The sequence below is a fragment of the Lycorma delicatula genome, chromosome 7 (assembly GCF_047948215.1).
Source record: "Lycorma delicatula isolate Av1 chromosome 7, ASM4794821v1, whole genome shotgun sequence".
Lineage (NCBI taxonomy): Eukaryota > Metazoa > Arthropoda > Insecta > Hemiptera > Fulgoridae > Lycorma > Lycorma delicatula.
The window spans coordinates 84,071,232-84,093,728 of NC_134461.1; the positions used below are offsets into that span (position 1 = coordinate 84,071,232).

Below are 22,497 nucleotides of genomic sequence, written 5' to 3' on the forward strand. Positions count from 1 at the left end.
ATACTGTTGTTGCCAATGGTTTCATCTAGAATTAGAAAGTAATTTTTTAGGATAATGCAGGTCTTTTTTAAGAAAATCGCAGAAAATTCAATTTTGATCCAATGTACATCATGTATATCAAATGAAAGATAAAATTCTAAACTTTAACAAATTATGTTTAGTAATAACAGACAGTATTGAGCTGTTGTAGCAAATTGTGTGTATTACACCTAGTGCTTATTGATAATGCTGTAATTGTGTCGTAACAATTAGTATGCTTAAGTTGATTAATTATTGTTATATTTTTCTTTAATTGTGACTACATGTGTGCTTTAACAGTTATTGGTGTATACTGTTTTAAATAGTCTTTTTTTTATGTCAAAATCAATTTCTTTTAATAAAAAACATTTAAAGTATTCATTATAGGAATGAAAAAGGCTTTAAAGAGCTCCATTTAGAAGAGATGGAAAAAAGGTTGCAGGAATAATTTTGGCAAATTAATGTAATTTTTGTGAGAAGTTAGCACATGTAGCAGTGGAAGAACATATTCAAATTTTACAGGAAATGTAACTTAGTATGTGTAATAGAGTAACATAGGGAAGGAATCAGTTAACTAAAAGATGTGGTTATGTTTAATTATTTATAATGAAGATCATTAAGAAATAATGTAATTATTTAAGAGTAGAAAGAAATAAAGAGCAGGGACTATATTTCAAAAACTGACAATTCCTGTTCTGGACTTTTAAATGTTATGATAAATTGTGTACATACATTAGGATTAAAGATTAATGTTGCATAATAATAATAATAGTGAATTTACCTTGGGATGAAGATAATAACAATTTTTCAGAATGCGAAAATTGTCGCTCTAAATGTGTCAGAAGGGTGGATTTTCGGTTTTAGTTAAGAAAGAAAGGATGTTGCACTGCAGTAATGATTTTTGAAAATAATATTGCTTTTGATGTTTCAGCTAGCTTTTAGTGTTTTTTGTATTACATGTTATATTAGTATCATGTGTTCAAAACGATTAAAACTTCAAAACAGCTTTTTTGGACGACAATCCCTTTCCTTCATACCAGATCACATTTTGGATTATTGCGAAACTAAATTAGCAAAATTAGCGTTTTTTTTTTGGTTTTTTTGTAATTGCATTTTTTTCAGACTTTGAGGAAAAGTAAGTAGGTATTACTTTCAGTCGCTTAGTGCGAGTGGGGAGGAAGGGTGAAAATGAATTTTCTTTACGCTTTGAGGTATAATAAGAACAAAACTACCATTCATTTAAATTAGAGTTTTCTTATATATAGGCTTATATATAAAAATTTATGGTTTGAAAATCAACATAACTACTACAGCAATTTCATTGAAATTAGATATGCTGTAGTAGTAGTGGTGTAACTGAAGTTGTGGATGTGAAAATTTGATGAAGATTGTTTGAATCATCCTTGAGTTACACTCAATTCAAGGTCAAAAAAGGATCTTTGTTATATCTCACCTTTGAATTAGATTATGTACTTGGACTAATGCTTTCATGAAAACTACAGCTCCATTTATGTATAAATGTAATATGCTAGATTGCAGCACAAACAGTTTTATTGAAAGTACATTTAACAAAGCTTTTTCTAAGATATCTTTTACTACTTTTTTAAATTTAAATATTAAATAATTATTTTGAATTTCTTGTCTATATTATTGTTGATATAATTTTATAAAATGTTTATTAAAAATCTGCTAAAAAGATATCATTCCCTAAATTTTTTGTTGTGTTTCTTTTTGTTGTTGAATTTTCACAAATCAAAACAAACTTTCCATATGTTTACAACTTATGAAAAAACACTAATTTGAATATGTTTAAATTGTTCCGTTCTTTGATAAAGAGACAAACAAGATTTTCAGTAAATAAAAAGAATAATCATTATAGAAAAAATATTATTAATTCAATGACAATGAAACTAATACTACTTCTCAACATAATCCCCATCTATATTTAGGCACTTGTCCTATATTTTTGTGAGCTTTCTTATTCCAGTAATAAAAAATTGTTCACCTCAATGCCTGAGTCATTCTTGACATGTTCATTGTTCCCAAACTTGGTGCCACTTAAAAACTGTTTAGAGGAGCAAACAAAAAAGAAATCTGACGGTGTGAGGTCAAGACTGTAAGTTGGATGTGGGAATACCTCACAACCCAACTTTTGAATAGCTTCCGATGTCTTTTGAGCGGTATGAGCGTGGGTGTTATCATGCAGAAGAATTATATCTTTTAAGAGAGAACCAGGGCATTTCCTCCTTATTGTGGGTTTCGCTTGATTTTGTATGTCACAATAATTAATTGGGCTTTTGTAGTCCCAAAACACTGTTACCATCTCTTTACCAGCTGACACATAGGTTTTTAATTTTTTTTTATGGCAGGCAAACTCTAATGTTTCTATTCCACATGCAGACATTTTGATTCTGGTTCAGAATGATCAATCCAAGTTTCTTGTTTCAGTGTTACAATTTAAAATTCGCTTTTTTCACCTCAAGAAAATAAAAATCTTATTGCAACACGCTGTTCTTCCATGGTACAACTTTCAAGTTTCACATGTACCAAGTTTCACAGTTTTGATGAACACAAGATATTATGAAATATAAAAAAAGGATTATCTTTAGTTAAAAACCGTTTTTCATTGTTATCTTTTTCTCATTAATTATTGAATGATCCTTGTATATGAATCATATAATTTTCTTTTTAAGTAGCCAATTTTAGTCTTAATTTTTTTAAAAAATGGTTAAATCATTTTCTTCTGATTTTACGTTCTGTATAAATTTGAATTCAAATGTCTGTGATTTTGAGTCATGTTTCTCAGAACCCACCTTGAACATATTTTACTCTTGTTCAGCTTATCATGGATAATGGAATGGATAGTGTCAATACTCACCACTACAAATTTCAGCAATTTTTTAAAGCATCTCTCAGAATTTCCACCGGTCTTCTGCTAAATTGAAAATTGGTAACGCTTGTTCTAGGCAATTTAAATTGTTCGATCCACTTTTAAAACTTTTCATGGTTAATATAATTTTACCATACTGTTTTAAGATACAGTAATGAATTTTGGCCAGTTTTTTACCTCCAAAAAATAAAAATCTTATCACAGCATGCTGTTCTTCCACAGTAAACTTTTCAAGTAAAACTAACATTTTGAAATAAACAAAGAGATAACAATAATGGAAATTCTTTTCGAACAGCTGATATTTTCTACATCAGGAATGCCAACATGAGTGTCAGATAGTTTCAGGTTATTTTATTAAATAGTTTTTTCATTGTTATCATTTGTTTCTTTAATCATTCAATAAGCCTTGTAAATGAATAATATAACTTTATTTTTTAAAATATCTAACAGTAGTCTTAATATTCCTGAAAAATGACTGAATCATTTTCTTCTGATTTTCACATACAATATTGATACTAAAAATTAAATATTGAATATTGACTTTACTAAAGAACATTAAATTACACAAAACTACAAGTCAAAATATTTGAAAGAATTTAAAAAAAGCTGGCAACACAGTTGTACGACTTTCCCTTTTTTCAACTGTAGGTTGTTTCTGATGCACAGCTTACACACACATACATATACAACTTAATTAAAAATATTTATCATTTTATTTAAAAATAATATTTTTTTGTTTATTTAATTAAATGATTCTGACTAAAGCGCACACACATACTGTATTTAATTCGTCCGGGAGCGGCGGTACTTGCGATGATATAGAATTGCAGATGCAATCTATTATACCAGCCATAGTTACTAATGCTGATGCATCTTTAACATTTGCCTCTATTAGGATAATTCAGTAAAGATAAACTGTTTGAAGTCTGTGTGCATTTCAATTACTCCTAACCATGCTTTATTAAACAATTCTCATCACATGATTATCAACAAATCTAAATTTTTTTTATTTAGAAAACCTGATTCATTGTTAATGTTGATGTTTCCTAGTAAGACAAGGAACTGTTTTCTTGGTCTGTGAAATTCAGTGACTAAGAGGAAAATTGCAGTTACTGGTGTTGTTTGAATTATAAAGTTTAACTTTAGTAGTGCATTATGATGGCTGATTTTAGACAAAATTCTGCTTGCTACTCTTTATTTTGTGTTCAAGTATGTAACCGCTATCTAAAATTAGTTTGTCTAATTTTTATTTTTTAAATACTTTATGTTGTTTTTTTTTATTTATAGGTATCCAAATGGTTCGAGCTTTTTAGTTTAAATAAATTTCTTCAGCCAGTACATTAAAAAGAAAAGATGATATTGAATATATCATTATTATGATGAAAATTGTAATTATACCTATGATTAATTTAGATATTAATTTTATTATTGTTAGTATTATTTTTTCATGATTTTTTCATGAGAATGTTGTTTCTAGAATAATTCATTTGGTGCAAAAAGTAACAAAATTGCAAAATTTCTATATTGTTATTATATGATATATAAACAATTTGAACTGTGATCTCATGTATTGTATATAAACAACCACCAACAAGGATATAATGTATGTTTTACTGCACATTTTATGATCGAGTAATTATTCAGTAACCTTAATAATCTAAAGAAAAAAATAATACTGTTATGTTATTTAGAAACTCTTCAGTGAGTGTAATGAGTACAAGTAAAGAATTGTAGTCCAAGTTATTTGAAGAATAATTTTGTGCTAAACATGGTAATTAATAAAAGTATGCTCGTGTGTATGTGCATATGTGTATGTGTGAGAATATGTGTATATATTGTTTGATTGTGTAACTTGTGTAGATTTTAAATACTTTAAAGCATATGGATTTTGTATTTACTATTGATTTAGTATTTAAAATCAGCGGGAATAATTAAATTTTTTACTCTTACTTCTGGTACCTGTTTTACATTTTATTTAATTATCTTCACCCTTTTTTTATTATAGTATTTCAAAGCAGATTATAACCCTAACAACAATTCAGTAGTGTGTATAACTTTGAGAATTGCATCCCATTTAACATTTACTTTATTTTCTCTAGTAACACTGCCACTTGCAAGACTTCATTAAATCTGAGCGTCTAATCAAGGGTTGGGGGTTTAGAGTTAATAATTAAAACTTTAAAAACATTTCACACATATAACAACACTAAGATATAACTGTACTATGTTTTTATTGATTAATTTTTATTCACTGCTGTCACAATAGTTCCTCCTCGATAGTAATTCTTTCTTTAAAAGTTCATTTTATTCATTAAAATGTTTTTTTTTTATATATGGGATTTTTTCTCTATTTTAGTTATGTAATTTCTCTAATTGCATTTATCCCAAGATCTTCAAAAATCAGGCTTTCATCTAGCTCTTCTAAATAATGTTTTTTTTTTTTCATTTTAATATGTTTTGAATTTCCTTTTAACAGTTGCGAATATAGCGGGTATTGTGTCTCATATATAGATATACATTATTCCATTTCTTTAATATTATCTGTCCCAGTCCTTCTTATGATTGTAAAGCATGTGATATACAAATACTCTGATTACTGCAAGTTATTTTCTGTGGTTAATAGTGTTCATTGCACTTTTTATCTGTGTGGTAAATGGAATGAAAGAATTTTTGAAGGCCTGAATATTACCTGCATTTCAGCGGATTTGGCGTTCTGATATATAACATTTAGCTTTGTAAAAAAGGCAATAGGAAACCATTTCACTTTTTACAAGTGAGGTTAATGAAAATCCTGTGCCAGGAAGCGTGGATAGAATATTTTGTTACTTCTAGCAAGGGGACCACTTATATGTTATTGTTCCATGTAATATTTTTATATTTCATGTTTTGTTTTAAATTCACTTTTACCTACTGCAGGTAGGTAGTTCAGTACCGTTGTTTTGTTATGTCATTTCAGTCTTACTTAAGACTCTGTAAAATGTGTTTTGTTTTGAGTTCATTAAATAGTAGTATACCAATGCGAATTTCGTTCATGGCAATCGCATCGGTGGCATCCTGGCCAAGGCAGACTGAAATATGTCAAGAGATGAGGTTTTGAAAATGACCTCTGGTAAAGCCCATAAGGACTAGGAATGGAGGGGGTAGCTGAGAGTATCTTCCCCAACAAGGGTCAGGATGGTCATGTTCAAGAACAGTTTTTAATCTTATATACTTTTCTTACAATTTTTTTTTTGAAAATTATGGTATATTCATAAAACATTTAAATGTATTTATTGTACAAACATTTGCTTTCTTCTATGATGATGTTTGTACATATTAATTTTTTTTAATGTATATGTGTATAATGTTTTTAATCGTTTAAGGAAGTGCCAGCTTAATGAAATTTAATAGTTTTTATTATTATACTACATTGTATGTATGTTTATTGACTAGGACACTGTTGAATTATTTATCCATATCTTTTCTGCTAGCTTTGGCCCTTTGGTTGCTCTGAGAACAATGAAAATCTGCTTTATTGTTATTCATTCATATTTCCTTAATTTTTTCCCCCAGGAATTTTTTTAATGTATTATTTTTAGTATTTACTACTGTTCTGTTGATTAGAAGTTCATTAACTCAATTTTCATGTTGTAATTTTTTTTTAAATTATGATTTCATTTTACTGCCTATAGTACTGTAATCTTTATCAAATCCTTAAACTACTATAGTAAACTAAATTATATATAATTCTTGCGTGAACCAAAATTTTATTAATTTTGTTTAATAATTTTTAAGTTTATTTATAAATTTGTGCTATTAAGAGCTATATTTCATCCTGATTAACTGATGTCTAAGTTCTTTGATTGTAAATATTTTCTGGTATGTTGTAATTTAATTTAAGCAATTTTGAATTACATAAATTTTACATTTTTAAAGCTGTAGCATATATTTTTTTTTTCTATTTAGTTATGTTAATTATAAAAGATCTTTTTTAAAAATCTGTTCACCAAAAAATTTTTAAAGATTATGTATTGTTTTTCTCCAGTATATTTTTACTTATATTAGTTTGGTCAGTTACCAATTCACAAAAGCTAAACTTACATAAATTTGTAAGTATATTAGCAGTGAGTCAGGATTTAATGAATATGTAGTTTTAAACACTAAAAATGGACTATTGATGTGATGTAATTTTCAGGATCAACAAATTTTCTGATTATTATCTATACACTAGTTAGATGTATCTAAAACAACATCTTTTGGTATTTTTAGTTATTGTAGAGTGTAAAAGCATGGTTAGATTTGTTTGCATGAATTTTTTTAATATTCTGTTGATCTGTAATATACCTTTCATATAAAGTTTATATACAATGGTAAAATGACAAGCAAGTGGAAAATTGATTCATCAGTATCGCACATAAAGTTAGTAAGCTTGGAGAAGAAATTAAATGTAATAAAACTTAACAATAGATGTCACTGTATTAAATACTTCAAAAAAAAATATTTATTATAAGGTCTAAATAAGGTGATTTTTACTATAAACATGATTTTTGGTAGTAATTAAGTTAATCTTGACATTTAATATTTTGACAAATTAAAAAATTCATAATTTTTAATATCAATTTCACAGATATGATAAAAAGTGAATGTTTCCTTATATAAATTGTTATTTAATATGTGAATCATATAAATAAAAATATATGATTTTTTTTAATAAATTAAAAATGTAATAAACTTGATAAAACATAATTCACATTTAACTTTGGTATAATTCAACTTTTGACTATACTTTCTCGAACATATTACTTTTGTAAGTTGGGAACTGATTGTACATTGTTTGTATATGCAAGTTTAGAGAAATTTATAATTCTCATTGTGGTTGATACTTTGAGTGAATGTTCAGAGATTATAGTTAAATTCATTATTATACATCTAACTGTCAAATATAATCCTTGTACTTCTTTAAGTTACATATCAGAAAGGGCTGAGCTTAACTTTTCATGACCTAATTGTATTGCTTCTAAGTGCTACATTTTACATGAAAAAGTAGAGAGAACATTATGTGATTGTATTTGCTGTAAACAGCATTTAAAGTATTAGCATGTTTTAAAGTACAGCTAACATTTTTCTTGTAATATAAGTAATTTACAACTTGTAAAGCATCTTAGAATAGTAAAGTTGTAGCCGTAAATCTGTTATTTGTAATCAGTACATGATATACTTTGTAACTTGTGGAGTCAATACAAATTAAAATTTTAGTTATATTCTTCTGTTTTCTTTTTATTTCTGCTTCTTGAACACCATAGTGCTATTTTTTTTGTGCTAATCTTTCAATTTATCATGTCTTACATCCTGAACTATCTGATATGTGAAACTTTGTCTTCCCTTACAGATTTCACTGTCTAAACAATCCTCTCTTACTAAGTTAATCTTATTCTTGGATGTCTTAAAATTTCTTCACTTCTTTATTTATCAATATACTTAATTTTCAAAATTCATTTTGAAAATTATTCTGTGAACAATTTTCATATTTTAAGTTTCTGTTGATTTTTAAAAGTTTTATACATTTAAAATCAATAAATTGGGCGGTACTTTTTTGAACAGCCTTTTCGTGGTATTGCTATAAGTGAGATTATTTTGTTTAAATAAGAATGTTCAAGGGTTTGAAAACTCTCCTCGTTGAAATTAATTACCATTGATTATTGTAGCATGTAATAAATAATTTTAGAAATACCTTTCCTTTCTATGATTTTATACCTATTCATGGTGTTATAAAGAATAATAAAACCAAAGTAATTCGGCAACTGTGATTAATATTTTGGTTTTTGTCCAAATAAAAACATAAAATAAAAAAAACTAGTAGCTATTCAATATTTATAAAATATTTTTTGATTCAAAAAGTTATCTGCTACTTTTCTCATGATGGATGTGTGGTTTTAGTGTAAAGACTCCAAAAAATAACTGGGTTTTGCTCTTGTTACCTCAAACTCTTTAAAGTTGTTTTTCATGTGCTCCATTTTTCTAAATGACAATGGTAGATGAGCGGAACCCATATTGATTGAATATTTTCTCAATATTTTGAGTAATATTCTTGAACTATTTAATTTGGTTAATTTTCATCATTGGAATATTTTTGTTGAGATACAAATCGTTTCCAACTTGATATACAAAGTATGATGGTAGTTTAGCATAATATAATTTTGGTTGAATTTGAAGTAAGAGTGAATGTAATACTTTTGACCTTCTAAATTGTCACAACGCCACATTAAAGTCCTTCCAAGTATGTTTTTTTAAAAATATTTCCTTTATTGTAATTTTTGTTTAAATATGTTGAAAACCAACGTATGAAAGTGATGAAATTACATAGTATTACATAAAATTTGAACTTTGATATTCATTATTGTCAATGTGCATCTTGTAGTGGAAGAACCAATTGATGATTGACTGAAGCAACTCTGTTACACCAAATATTTATAGTTTTATGTCTCTGAGATTAAAAATTAAACAATATCTTATGATATAGTATTTTAAATTACTATTTCTATTACTTGGTATCTCTATAGTGTTCTTGTTAAGTCTTTTTTTTTATTCTGAACTCTTGGTAAATGTTGATGTTCCACCTATTAGTATTTTTTCTAGTTCATTTTTTTATATGTAATGATGCAAATCCAGCTTCTGGGAATTCGTTTCCCACTGTTCTGAAAGTTTGATCCCACAATCTTATATTTTAATTACATATAAGATAGCAGATTAAATTCTAGTCGTTAGTTTTTCTTATGAGTAATTCTGTTACAAATTTTCCAGAATGTATACCCAAAACAGAATTTATTATTTTTTAAATATTTTTTATGCCACAATGGGCTTTAGAGAATGCAACTGTAATTCTTCTATCTGTATCTACTTTATAACACACTGATCTTTGACTGCCTAGTCATCTACCATTACTCTTTTGTAGTAAGAACCTTTAATATCTCAAATATATGTATATTATATGAAGTAAGGAAATATTGAAAGATATATTTTATTAATTTTCCTATTTAAAAAAATTAAGAAATAATACATTTAAATTAATGTATTTCGATTTGTTGTATGACTGATGTAGTGCCTCTATTTGTGGGACCGGCCCAATTTTTTCTTTTCTTTTGTTTTAATATTAACCATGACTGGAAAAGCAGTGGTATTTAAATTTAAATAAAAAAATTTATTTAATAACACTTTAATTTTGGATTCAATAATACTTTTTTAATTTAGCGATAAAATAATTTTTAATCTAAATCAGATATATTAATATTAAAAAAATATAAACATACAGGAATGTATATATTTTATTATTGTTTTAACAGTTTCAATTGAGAAAGGATGTAGCATCTTTCGTTTGAAATTGAATCATTTTATTCTTTTTTTCATGCAGTTTTATTTATTTTGCATATATATTTTACAATGTATTCAATTATTTGAAAATTAGTCAAATAATATTACACTATTAATTGAATAGATTAATTAAATCTAATAAAAGTGTATAATAAATTCTATTTTAATAATTATTTATTGATAAGCTTCTATTTAAGTGGTTGATATAATATTATCCATACATGTGACGTTATTTTTAAGTAAAGAAGAAGAATAAAAAAGATGTGTGCCATGTCACTTCTTTTTAATATATATATATATATAAATTAATATTTTTTAAAAATGCATGCAAATGTTATTATATATTTTTAAATGATCTTTATAAACACATGTAGTTAATAATATTAGAAATAATAATAAAAAATATTATTATCAAGGTATGCAGTAATGTATTTAAAATGTTCTTTTTTGATGGTTTTTGTTGTGTTTTTGTGACTGAATGTAATTAATATGCATTTTAATATACACACAAATTTATATGTATATGTATGTGTGTGTATGTATGTATTTATATTTATAAAATGTACTCATAATTTTTAACTGGCTACTGTTAATTGATTATTAGGCCTGTTTGATCAATTTTCAAGTTAAATTATATGTATCTTTATTCAGAAAATTAACAAAGTGTATGTATAGGTACAGTAGGTAGATTAAGATAAAGCAATTGGTCAAACAATTTTTTTAATAATAAACAATTTAAAGTATGAACTTGAAAATAAAATAATTTAGGATAAATTACATATAATATACGTATAATATACAATATTGTATAATATATATATATATATATATATAGCACAAAGCTACATAAACTATATGCTCTGCTAACAATGCAACAATTATTATTGTATATAAGAAGAAATATTTTACTCATTATTTTATAAATTACAATATATTTAGTTAATTTAACTATTATTTGAATTGTTTATGATAACATAATGTATAAATATTATAAGCGATTGCTATATTTTAATAATAAATTGTAATATAATCATAATAATTATTATTATTACTTAAGTTTTAGACTTAACAATAAATAATTTAATTATTTTCACTTTATTGATTTTTTTCTATCTACTTGCAGAACACCTAGTTCAGTAACACCTGGAAGCATTCTGGAAATTAAGATAACTACAAAAAGCCAATTAATGGTTGAAGCCACATTTAATAAATTGATTCCTGCAGATCACCAAAGTTAAAAATAGTCCAATAGCAGTTTATTCTCTTTTCGTTCATATTAAGTTAACATTACAAATCACTTAAAATTAATCAAAAAATGAATTTAATCATGAGAATTTAAATTTCCTATTTTTTAAAGAAAATTTTTACATTTTTGTATATTTTAATTTTTAATTTACAAATTTTAGGATATTAAATTGGCTAATATTATATTTATAAATTATTTTAACATTAATCTTTATCTATTCACTATCTTTCTGAGGTACAAGGAGCTTCAGTCAGAGTTGTCTTCTGTAAGATATTGTTTACATCTGATCATATCATGTAAATTTTAATGAACTGATGATTTTATTTTTTAAAAATGAGCTACATGTAAGTGAATGATGAATCCAATTGGTCTAATTATCACTAAGTGATCAACTGAGAAATGATTTGATTAGAGATAAGTTGCAAGTGTATAGTTAGCAAGTTTAGATGATTCAATATGTGCATGTTTTGAAAGAGACAAGTGTAATAGAAAGTGTGGGTGAGAATTGGAGTAACTGAAGTTAAAACAAAACGTCACTCCAGAATTTTTTGCTAAAACCAAGGAAACTATGGTTGGCTGGACTAGAGATATCTAAAAGTACAGAAATGGTTAGGGTAAAAGAGAAGAAGTAATATGAATGTTTTTTTTTTTATATATGTGTTGGGTAAAGTTAACAAAAAACACAGCTCGTATTTGCCAAAAGACATTGGACTTTAATGAGAAAGAACAAAGGAACTTAAGTTAAATCATAATCTTAAAAAATGAAAAGAAATTATGAAATTAACATAACTTAATGATGCTAAATAAATATCAGCTGAATCAGCATATGAACAATGATATTAAATGAGATTTACAATTATATATTTTTTAAATACACATTTTGACAATATACAATTTAACAACTCCTGAAAACAAGAGAACATAAAACACCTTATTTTCAATTGTAAATTTAGAAAAACATAATATCAATAGAAAAATGTAACTGGAAAACAGTTGTACTACTGACATATACTATAATATGACAAATAGCAATGGACGGATGTCATTAACTTAGATAATTAAATTACAATAGTTTCAATATAAAAAGTGTTAATTACAATATAATCGCATTGAAATTAATTGAGCGCGTAAAATAGGTTGCAGCTGAAACGATGACACAACTTTATGTAAGTCACCTGTTGTGACTGTACGGTGAGTAAATGGGTTTTAAACTAAACATGAAAATTGAAATTGAAACTTGAAAGGCATAGGTATGATGAATTGAATGTTCTACAAATTTTAATGATAATATAACTGTTTAACATAATAAGTAATGAAAAACTGAACTTGCCTGTAGCACACAAATATTTGTAAGAGACAAACTCATGAATGAAGGTAAAACGAATACATACAGTAAATTCCTCAGCGTAGTCCGCCGTGGTGTATCAGGGTGAGAATGTGGCTTCGAGGTTGAGCAAGAGTTGGCGTTTGAAATGTATAGCAACGAGTTTGAAGAAATTCTGCTTCGCTGAAATTGTAATAAGAAGCTGGAGAAAATTCGGCGTCGACAGAATTGACAGCTTGTAATGATTGAAGCACTTTCCACAGAGAAGTAATGTAGAATTTGAAGAATAACTTAACAAAGAAACGAGGCTGGACGAACATAAAAAACTGTGAAATCACGAAAAACAGACGAGTAGAACTAGAAAATATTTTCGACACAGGAATACCGCATCGTGTAAGCGAGTATTGAGGTGATGAAGAGATAAGCACAAATCTTGAGAGCAAAATGTAAAGGCGTCTTTACATTGTGAAGGTCTGGTCAACTCTGCCGAAAAGATGGCGCGAACAGGGGAAACCGAGCCTAGGCAGATCTAAGAGAGTGTGTGTTGGCAACAGGAGATGTGTGCAAGTATTAGTATGAGAACAATTAGAGAGAACGTGTTGGAATTCGAGACCGAAGACATAACAAAAATAATCTACAGGCAGGCAGACCACTAAAGAATTACGTAAGGCTGATAAAATAAATTTCTGAATACGCAAGTTGAAGAAATGACATCAGGGACGACAAAGAGAAATAGACTTCTAGGAACTATGACAATATTGAAATTGGTTGAGAATAAAAAAAACACTAAGCCTAATACATACATTAAGACTAAAACAGCAATGAAATGATGCATGATAGAAATAAGCTAATACCAATACGATGATGCAATCAGTCAGACAAGCTGGAGCCTGAGAGAAATTGCCAAGTCTGTAAACTACAAGATTCGACTGTAACCTTGAATTCATTGGAATGAAAACGACTTTACGCTAAATGGCGTAAACAATATGTATGAACAAAGAGTGAATGAATCAATTTATAAGAATATTGAGGGTACAATACCACTTTCAAATTTACTTGTCAAAAATTTAATTCATTTCTATGTTAATTATAATTAGCTCTTCCTGACAATATACAAATAATTATGCAAAAATGCTTAATTATATAGATTAGAGGAAAAGCTTCCTCACATTAGTAAAGAAACCTGTTATTCACATCTAGTTTTGTCAGACAGTAATTGTTTTGAAATTTAATAGTTAATGTAATTTTTCTACTGATGAATAATATAATGTTGTTAAACTTTTAAGTGTATTTAATACTTTTAATACATAAAAAATTATTTTTTTTTATAAATAATTTAATTATTACTATTAAAACTAAAATGTTTATCATAGTGACTAAAAGTCAGGCATTACATTATATATAATGTAGTGATTGTCAATCAAATGAGATATAATTTGTTGCTTTACACTACTTAACCTAATTTGTTAATTTAGAATTTGTAAAGAATTTACAAATTCTTTTTTGTAAAGAATTGGTTGTACAAAACCCACCAGTCAGAATTGCTTTCTTTGAGAATAATGGTATTGATTAGGCCCAGAATTAAATATTAGTAGTATTTTGGCTCAGTGATCTGCAAACCATTTTTGTTTTACCTTTCTTGGTAAGCCTGATGTAGTATGCTTGTTATTCTTGAAAATGGCTGAGCAATTTTTGGAAATGTCTTGTGTCATATAACAGATCACCTGCCACCGTTTAGTTGATATCTGACATATGACTGAAAAAACTTTGAGCTTACATACTACTCTGTATATAAATAATATAAAAGTTAAAAAAGTTAAGATAAATGCAGAGTGCATCTTACATAAACATCTGAATTATTTTTCAATTTTTGCGTTGCCTTTTACATGATTATTTTGAAAAAAAAATCACATGGAATTAATTAACTAAGATGAGGATTATTCCAAAATTATTTTAAAATTTGTAGGTAAAACAAGCCCACCAACAGGATAGATAAGTTTTTTAATAATGCCATTTCTGAACTCATCATTGATTTAAACTATCAATTAGCCAATCAGAACACCATCTTCATGAAGAGATAATTGCATAGTGCCAAGTACAGATAATAGGGGAGGTGGTTGGTCATAAATCTTCCATTTAGAATTCAAATAAAGCCTTTAGATGATCTCCAGAGTGAAACTTCTCATTATTATTTAGAAAACAACACTAATGAATATTCCGTGCCATCTGTTTTGGATTAACCTCAGAAGCATCTTAAGCACTTCAGAGTAATCTTCTGACATTATTATGAACTACTTCATTTTCATAGTGCCTATTTGAACATTTTTTGGCTTTGAAGTCAAAAAAAATGTTCATTTCACTTGTTCACTTAAAGTTTGGTGACAACATTATTGCTGGCACAACCATTAACATTAATTGATCTTAATAATCTGCTATCCTTCTATTTAAAAATAAACAGATTACATATAGTTAATGGAATTAATCATGACATGTTCTATGTTTCACTGACTGCTGCTTTATCTCCTCTGAACAGTGCAAGCAAATATAGACTGCTGTGTTGCTATGGCAACAGTTTATTTTCAACAGCCTATCAAAAGATATTTTGGAATAACTCTCATAAATATCATAATGCTGTATAGTTTCATTTATTAGAAGGATTTCATAATAGAATTAGTTAGAGTAACTTCATTTTAGCTAAGAGGATGTACAAAAAACAGAATATCAGGGTTTTAAGGCTATTTTGTATCTCTTAACTTTCACTTGAAATAATGAATCATAAATGAAATGAAAGAGTTTTTTCCTACAAGTGTTCAGTGTGAGCACCTTTTGTCATGCTTATACGTGTAACAGATGAGAAAGTTTATCCCATACTTTAACCAGCACGTCTGGAGTAATGGAAGCAGTAGCTGCCTCAATCCTGTGCCTCAAATCGGGTGGATCAGTAGTTAGTGTAGACACAAACTCAAAATCCTTTATGAAACCTCAAAGAAAAAATCACATATTGTACATATTGAACAGATTGGGCGATCTTGAAGGCTACCATAAACAAGCTCTGTCATCAGGTCCATGCCAACCGATCTACTGGTTGGGGAAGATGTCATTCCATACAGAGTTATTCTGATGAGGAGGTGCACCATCTTGTTGCCAAATAAAATTCTCTGGTCTATCTTGCAGTTGCATATAGCATATTCAGATAAATAACTTCTGTTACACTTGCTTCAGTGAAAAAAAGGCCCATAAATTTGCTCTCAGTTTACTGCACATAATATATTTTGGAAATAATTTTTCAAAGTCCCTTTCACAATGTAAGAGTTCTTGGAAATTTTCTAATCCCCAGATTTCAGACATTATGTATGCTGACTGTTCCATTAAGATGAATTGTTAACTCATCACTAAACACAATGCAATCAAGTAAGTCATCAACATGCAATAACGTTTTGATTGCAAAGTCGGCGTGCATAGCATAGTCGGTTAGCTGCAAAGCTCGTAACAGCTGTAAACTGTGAACACACGTGTTTCCTTAAAACATTCCAAATAATCATCACCAGCATTGCTAGTTCATAGCTTACCTTTCTAACACATCTTTCAGGATTTTGCAGGAAAGACTCCTGACACATTGAACATTTTCTTTAGACACTACTGATCATCCTGTACTCTTCCCTTTACACAGACATCCAGTTTTTTCAAACTGATTATGCCACTGACGAATGTTATTATCACTTGGAGGATCACAATTAAACTTTCTATGGAATGCATGTTAAACTGTAACTACAGATTCACATTTAGCAAACTCAAGCACAGAAGGTTCTTTGTTTAAGAATTGTCATCTTTGCTTGTAGCGCTGTCAAGCAGAAAGACAAAGTATTAGTTTATGACCATGCAAACAACTAAAACTGTTCTTTTTGCTCTTTTAATCAAGCCTTAAATCAACACTATACACCTGATATTTTGATTCCAAATTAAATAATTGGTACAGATGTAAATATAGGAGACAATATAGGTGTATTTCTGTCTACATCAGATAAAAGATTTTTTCTGTTGTTCCGTAAAGCAAAATTTATGGTAATAAATTGCCCTTTTTTCCCTCGCTCTCATCCATCATTCTTGATAAGATAAATAAAGATTTGTTCCACAAACTTCTGTAAAAGTACTTAGTCTAAGTTTTTGTTGAGTAAATTAATGTTTTTTATTTAATTACCAATTTTAGGGTGTTTTTGTACAACATGGGGAAAAAAGTGTATTCTGAACATCAAGAGTGAATGAAATATGTATCTGCACACATATTTCAATAGAACTATTATTATTTGATGAATCCTACTGTTTTCCTTTGTTTAGCAAGTAAATGTATTTTAAACTTTTACCATTAATATTTGATGCAGTTTTTAATGTTTAACACTCTTTTTACTGTATTGAATAAATCTCCGTATTTAATTCCATTATTATGTATTATAATAATGTCTGAATTAACTAAAATAAATCAACATAGATTACAAATTCCATATCACATCTAATACTAAGCCTTTAAATACATCAGGTAGCATTGTAAACTCATCAAACTTTTTGTTGAAGAAAATGGAAATTGTTTGGTATATACTTATAACTGTTAACATACCCCATTATCCATAAAAAGCCATGAATACAGAAGTATTCACATTATATCTATTGCATTATCTCAAGTAATTCCTCTTATTTATTAATTAGTAAACTGTACACAAAGAAAAACCAGTTATGTACCAGTTTATTTCACCAGAAATATCAGTTGTATAACAAAGTACCGATAAATTCCAATGTACTTACTTTTACTTGGGTTTGATTCTCAAGGTTTGGCATTTCTCACCTATAATTTAATGCTTATTAAATTAAAATGTATGCAAAAACATGACTGAGATCATAATAATAAAATAAAAATATAATGCAGTTGTTCAAGAGTTGCACTCTTATAGAGATGAACACTTGGTGTTCATGCAACCACTACTTGAAAAACATTCTTGTTTTTTTCACATTGAATCCTAGGATTTTTGAAATTAGGTGTTGACAGTAAAGAACCTAATATTAAAGGAAAATTTTTTCATGAAAAATCCTTCACCTTTAGGTACCTTGTTGACCTAGTCAGATAGCACAACCAATAATAAGTGAAGTGGTATACCAATTAAAAATACTTAACTAATATACCAGTGGTTGGTTCATTGGCCATGATAAGCAATAAGTTCATTCAAATTTATATTTTATCATAATCCTTGGATACTTTTGTAACATTTTATTGATATTTACATTTATTGATACTGATGACATTTTGGTTCTTTTTATTGAATTGAAATTTTTTGTTTACCGATTTATAAAATTTTCATATTAGCTTACAGGATGCTTTATTTTTTATTGATTATTTTCTACTTATGAGAAATAACTTACAGCAACACGTGCATGTAAAATGTAACAATATGATATCCTACTCAAAAAGTGATAAATTATTTAATAAAACAAAATATCACAGTTTTGTTAGAATAATAGAATTTATTTTTTCTGTCATACTACTCACTTTTTATAAAACATTGCATTATGAACACAATAATGTAGACCCTGTGGCGGAGTAATAGCATCTTCATATTTCATTAGAAGGTTGTAGGTTCAAATCCCAATTAGATTTGGTATTTTTCATATTCTACAAGTATTTCATATCAGATTCCCATGCACATGACTAGCTTATGAAAAATACAGTTATATCAGTGAAGTAGGAAAATTTAAAACTCCTGTTTTTAAATAAGTTTTTATTTTTAATTTACCACATTTGCTGTCATTCGACATACACCTGAAAAAAAGGGGACAAATCAGATCTAGCTAGTAAACAATCACCATTTTTGGATATGATACAGTTCAGAAACAGTTCTCTTAAAGCAATAATAGATAAACAAGTAGTATGACTTGTAGCATCGTCATGGAACCACATAATTTGTAAAACTCTAACACATACCTCAAAAATGTAATGAATATACATATATAATGAGCTGCAGTAACAGTTGTAATATTTCCTCAATCATCTTGAAAAAAGAATTGTCCAATACTGTCAGATGGCAAAAGTGTACACCACCCTGTTATCTTTGGACTATGGTTTCTTATGTAACTGAAGTGGGTTTTCAGCGCTCCAAAGTCAACTGCTCTGCTTATTTACATAGCCATTCAGGTGAAAATAAACTTCTTCTGACATAAACATACGGTAGGTTAAGGTTTCACCACCATCCAAATGCTGCAACATTTCTTTAAATAAATTCATGCAAGCAATGAAATCAGCATTTTTTTAATTCCTGAACAATTAGAATTTTATGGGATGAAAACTCAAGACCTTATTTAAGATTCAACAGATCGATATTTAATGGTAATGCATGTTTAATCACAAAACATTTTGGACTGCATGTTATGGTAATTTGAACTCTATCAGTGTTTTCTAGTGTTCTAACACTCTTTGCTGCTCCTTTATTTTTTTAATTTAATTTTGACCCAGTTTCCTCAAACATTTTAACCCATAAGTTAATAGCCTCAATTAATAGCCAATAACTCTCAGTTTGATCGACTAATGAAGGGAGCTTGTCTATAAAATCAGACAAAGTAAAATCTGGATTGTGTTTAACAGAAATACAAAATTCAAAGTTAATATTAAGTTTTAGCACTCAGTAGCTAGGCTAGCATTATAATTACTAGTAATCAGATCCAGTTGATTTCACGGCGTTGGTCTAGTGGTCAATATCACTAAATCAAATTCACCACTAAATTTTATGATGAATACCACTAAATCACATTGCAAATCAGCTGATTTCGAAGTCAAGTTCTAAAGTTCAAATTCTATTAAAGGCAGTTACATTTATACAGATTTGAGCACTTGATTGTGGATACTGCTGTTCTTTGGTGGTTAGATTTTAATTAACCACACATTTCAGAAATGGTTGGCCCAAGACTGTACTAGACTACACTTCATTTACATTCATACATTTCATCCTCATTTATTCTTTGAAGTAATACCTTACAGTGGTTCTGGAGGCTAAACATTAAAGAAAGAAAGAAAAAACTGATAATCATTTTCTAAATTTTGAGTTTTCCAAACACAATAGTCTTGCAGCTGGTGACTACTGTCTATGTTTGAATAAGTAACAGTAGAAAACCTATCTTTACTCAACTGTTTCTAATACTAAATTCTTGTTCCTGTAAACTCAAGAATTTAAGTATCAGAAAGTTCTTTCTGGTGAAAGAACTCCAGGAAAGACCAGTTTCATCCTTGTAAAGCTGAGCTAACATTAATTCTGATTTATTTATAATTTTGTTTTCTATTTTCAAAACATGATATGTACACAATAGAAAACACACACAAACACTGGTACAAAGATGTACAGAATATAGTTGATAAGAGTAAATCTGAAAAGTACCAGAGATGATAAAGTGGAAATGATGGATGCCATTGGAAGAGATGTAATGTTTGAATCAGAGGAACTAATGGGGATTATGTTGTATGTTGAAGAATATTGATTTGCCATTTGCCATTGCCGAATTTGCAACAGCGGTTATGACAAAATTACACACTATTGAGGAAAATTGTAGGCCAAGAAGGGGTCGTCGGAGGATCTGGAGGCGGACAGGCACACTACTGAGAGCCTAGGGGGTTCTCTGTACATGTGGGGGTTGCCTGGGTGCAATGAAGCCATGGGCACTACTTCGATCTCATGTCCGATGGTGACCCATGAAGTAAGTATTGCCTGTAAGGTGTTTATGTGACTGATTGATGTGTGGAGTATGCAGCATGAGGTATGTATTCTGAAGTGATGATTGGATACTGTGTAATGTGTGGTGTGATTTTAGTCTGATGTGAGGTACCGTGTGAGGTTGTTGTCATTGACTGTGATGTCTGAATGTGTGTGAGGGCATATTTCCCCCTTTTTAAAGTAATGCACACCAGCTGTACCAGGAAGGGTGGGTAGCCAGTGGTGGAGGTTTAGTCGATAGTGCACAGGAACACATACGCATTTAATAACATCTTGCAGAACCTGTTAGCGAGCCTGACACTGCCTAGGTGCCCATTTTAAGATTTTAAGCAAACGGTGAATATTGATTTTCTTAGTATAAATATTAACTTGGGTACTGTCTGCAAAATTAAAAATACTGTAGAGTTGTTCATTAAATCTGGGATCAGTTTAAATGATGTGTTTGTTGTATATTTGAGTGATTTATTTTCTTTCTACTAATTGTATTGTGAATTTGATGAGTGACATTATTTGTGACTAATCTGGTCTTGGGGCAGATGAATATTAAATAATATTTTAAATAGCCCGCTAGGGCTTAAATAACAAACATTTGTGGGTATCACAACTAGCTAACTATAATGTAACCTACTAAGAACTGCTACTTCAATGCTCGGCCCAGCTGATCGTCGTAAACAAACAATTCAATCTACTACTTACTCTGAGTACAGGGAAATAGTTAGGAGTATGAACGATCAAGTAATAATATGTGAAAATATATCTGAGAAGATATATTCCGATTGTGTCAGATTACAAGCAACTTGGAATAATCATGATGAACATTGAGTGAAGCCAGTTGTTCAGAAAATGACACCCATCTTGCTAAACAGATGAAAAAATTAGGGAGTTATGTCACCGTAGCCCAAAAATTAACTTAGCTCAATAAAAATGAAGCCATAGTACCAGATGCCGTAGGGGATATTTTGATCGGTACCTATATTGTGGCTATTGATAAATTATTCATTTCCAGGAATGATACGCATCTAAGATCTCCATGAATCGAGCATGTATCTACTTGGCAAATAGTGATCTTGTCAAATCGACAAAAACAATAAAGTAAATGTTGGCAAACACCTCCTGGAGGTTTGTCCCTTATTGAACAAATTCAAACTGGTAGTCAGTTTTCTCTAATGTTTCCCCAGTTATCCCAAATGAGATATCAGAGAAGCAACTGAAACACTTTAAAATCCGCCTTGGTTCGGCTATCTTCATGTCATTGTCCCAGAGTCAGTCTACGAACATGTCCTGAGTTTTCATCGTCAGGTATATGTACACCCTGACGATAATAAAAAGTTACCAAGTACCATGAATCTAACCTATGATGAGTTGCAGTTCTGGATGTATCTATCGGCCGATGCCGTGTCCTGCTTCCTCTGTAAAGAACCGGAACATGTAGGGAAAATTGCAACCTACAAGAAGAAGACCTCTGCAACGTAGAAGCGTCTTCAGGGACTACAGACGGTCGAGATTCAGAGACCGCTATTCTTAGCCTCTACCAACCTTTCTTTCGACCAGGCTTCGAGTTTTGGATCGGAGTCTGAATGTCTTGGATCTGGGACAGGGTTTGTTGGCTTTCATTGATACTGCTGATTGTTCACTTCTCCGTAGTTCAGGTCGAGAGAGGTTTGCAACATGGTGGAGTAGGGGAGTTGTTAGGCTTAAAGAGATCTGTCTGTCGTTTACGCTCAGCGTGAGTGTGATCTGGAACGGCGGGCGGTCCTTGTTGCTGAATACAGATATCGGAGTTATTATTATCATAAAGTTCAGACTGCGAACAGGGATTCCTTGAATTCCTTTGTTCACGAGCAGCAGAACAAGGATCCCTGGGGCGTGATATATTAAGGTCTTGAGACACAAACGACGAGCGGTGGAGTTTGACTCGCGGCTGAGG

The 22,497-nt window shown here is 29.3% G+C and overlaps 1 protein-coding gene across 3 annotated transcripts in view; it reads left to right on the top strand.

The window, feature by feature from the left end:
* LOC142328015 (uncharacterized) overlaps positions 1 to 11,664 on the top strand; it is a 389,144-nt gene extending 377,480 nt beyond the window's left edge. Inside the window, exons 11-12 of one of the 3 annotated variants that reach the window (XR_012757155.1) lie at positions 4,196 to 4,296; positions 11,379 to 11,664. The gene's annotated coding sequence lies outside the window, so the exon portion shown is untranslated. Of the gene's footprint in view, positions 1 to 4,195; positions 8,155 to 11,378 lie in introns of those variants that run through there. The other 2 variants (XR_012757156.1, XM_075371452.1) reach the window with 2 other exon arrangements.
* Positions 11,665 to 22,497: the final 10,833 nt, after the last annotated feature.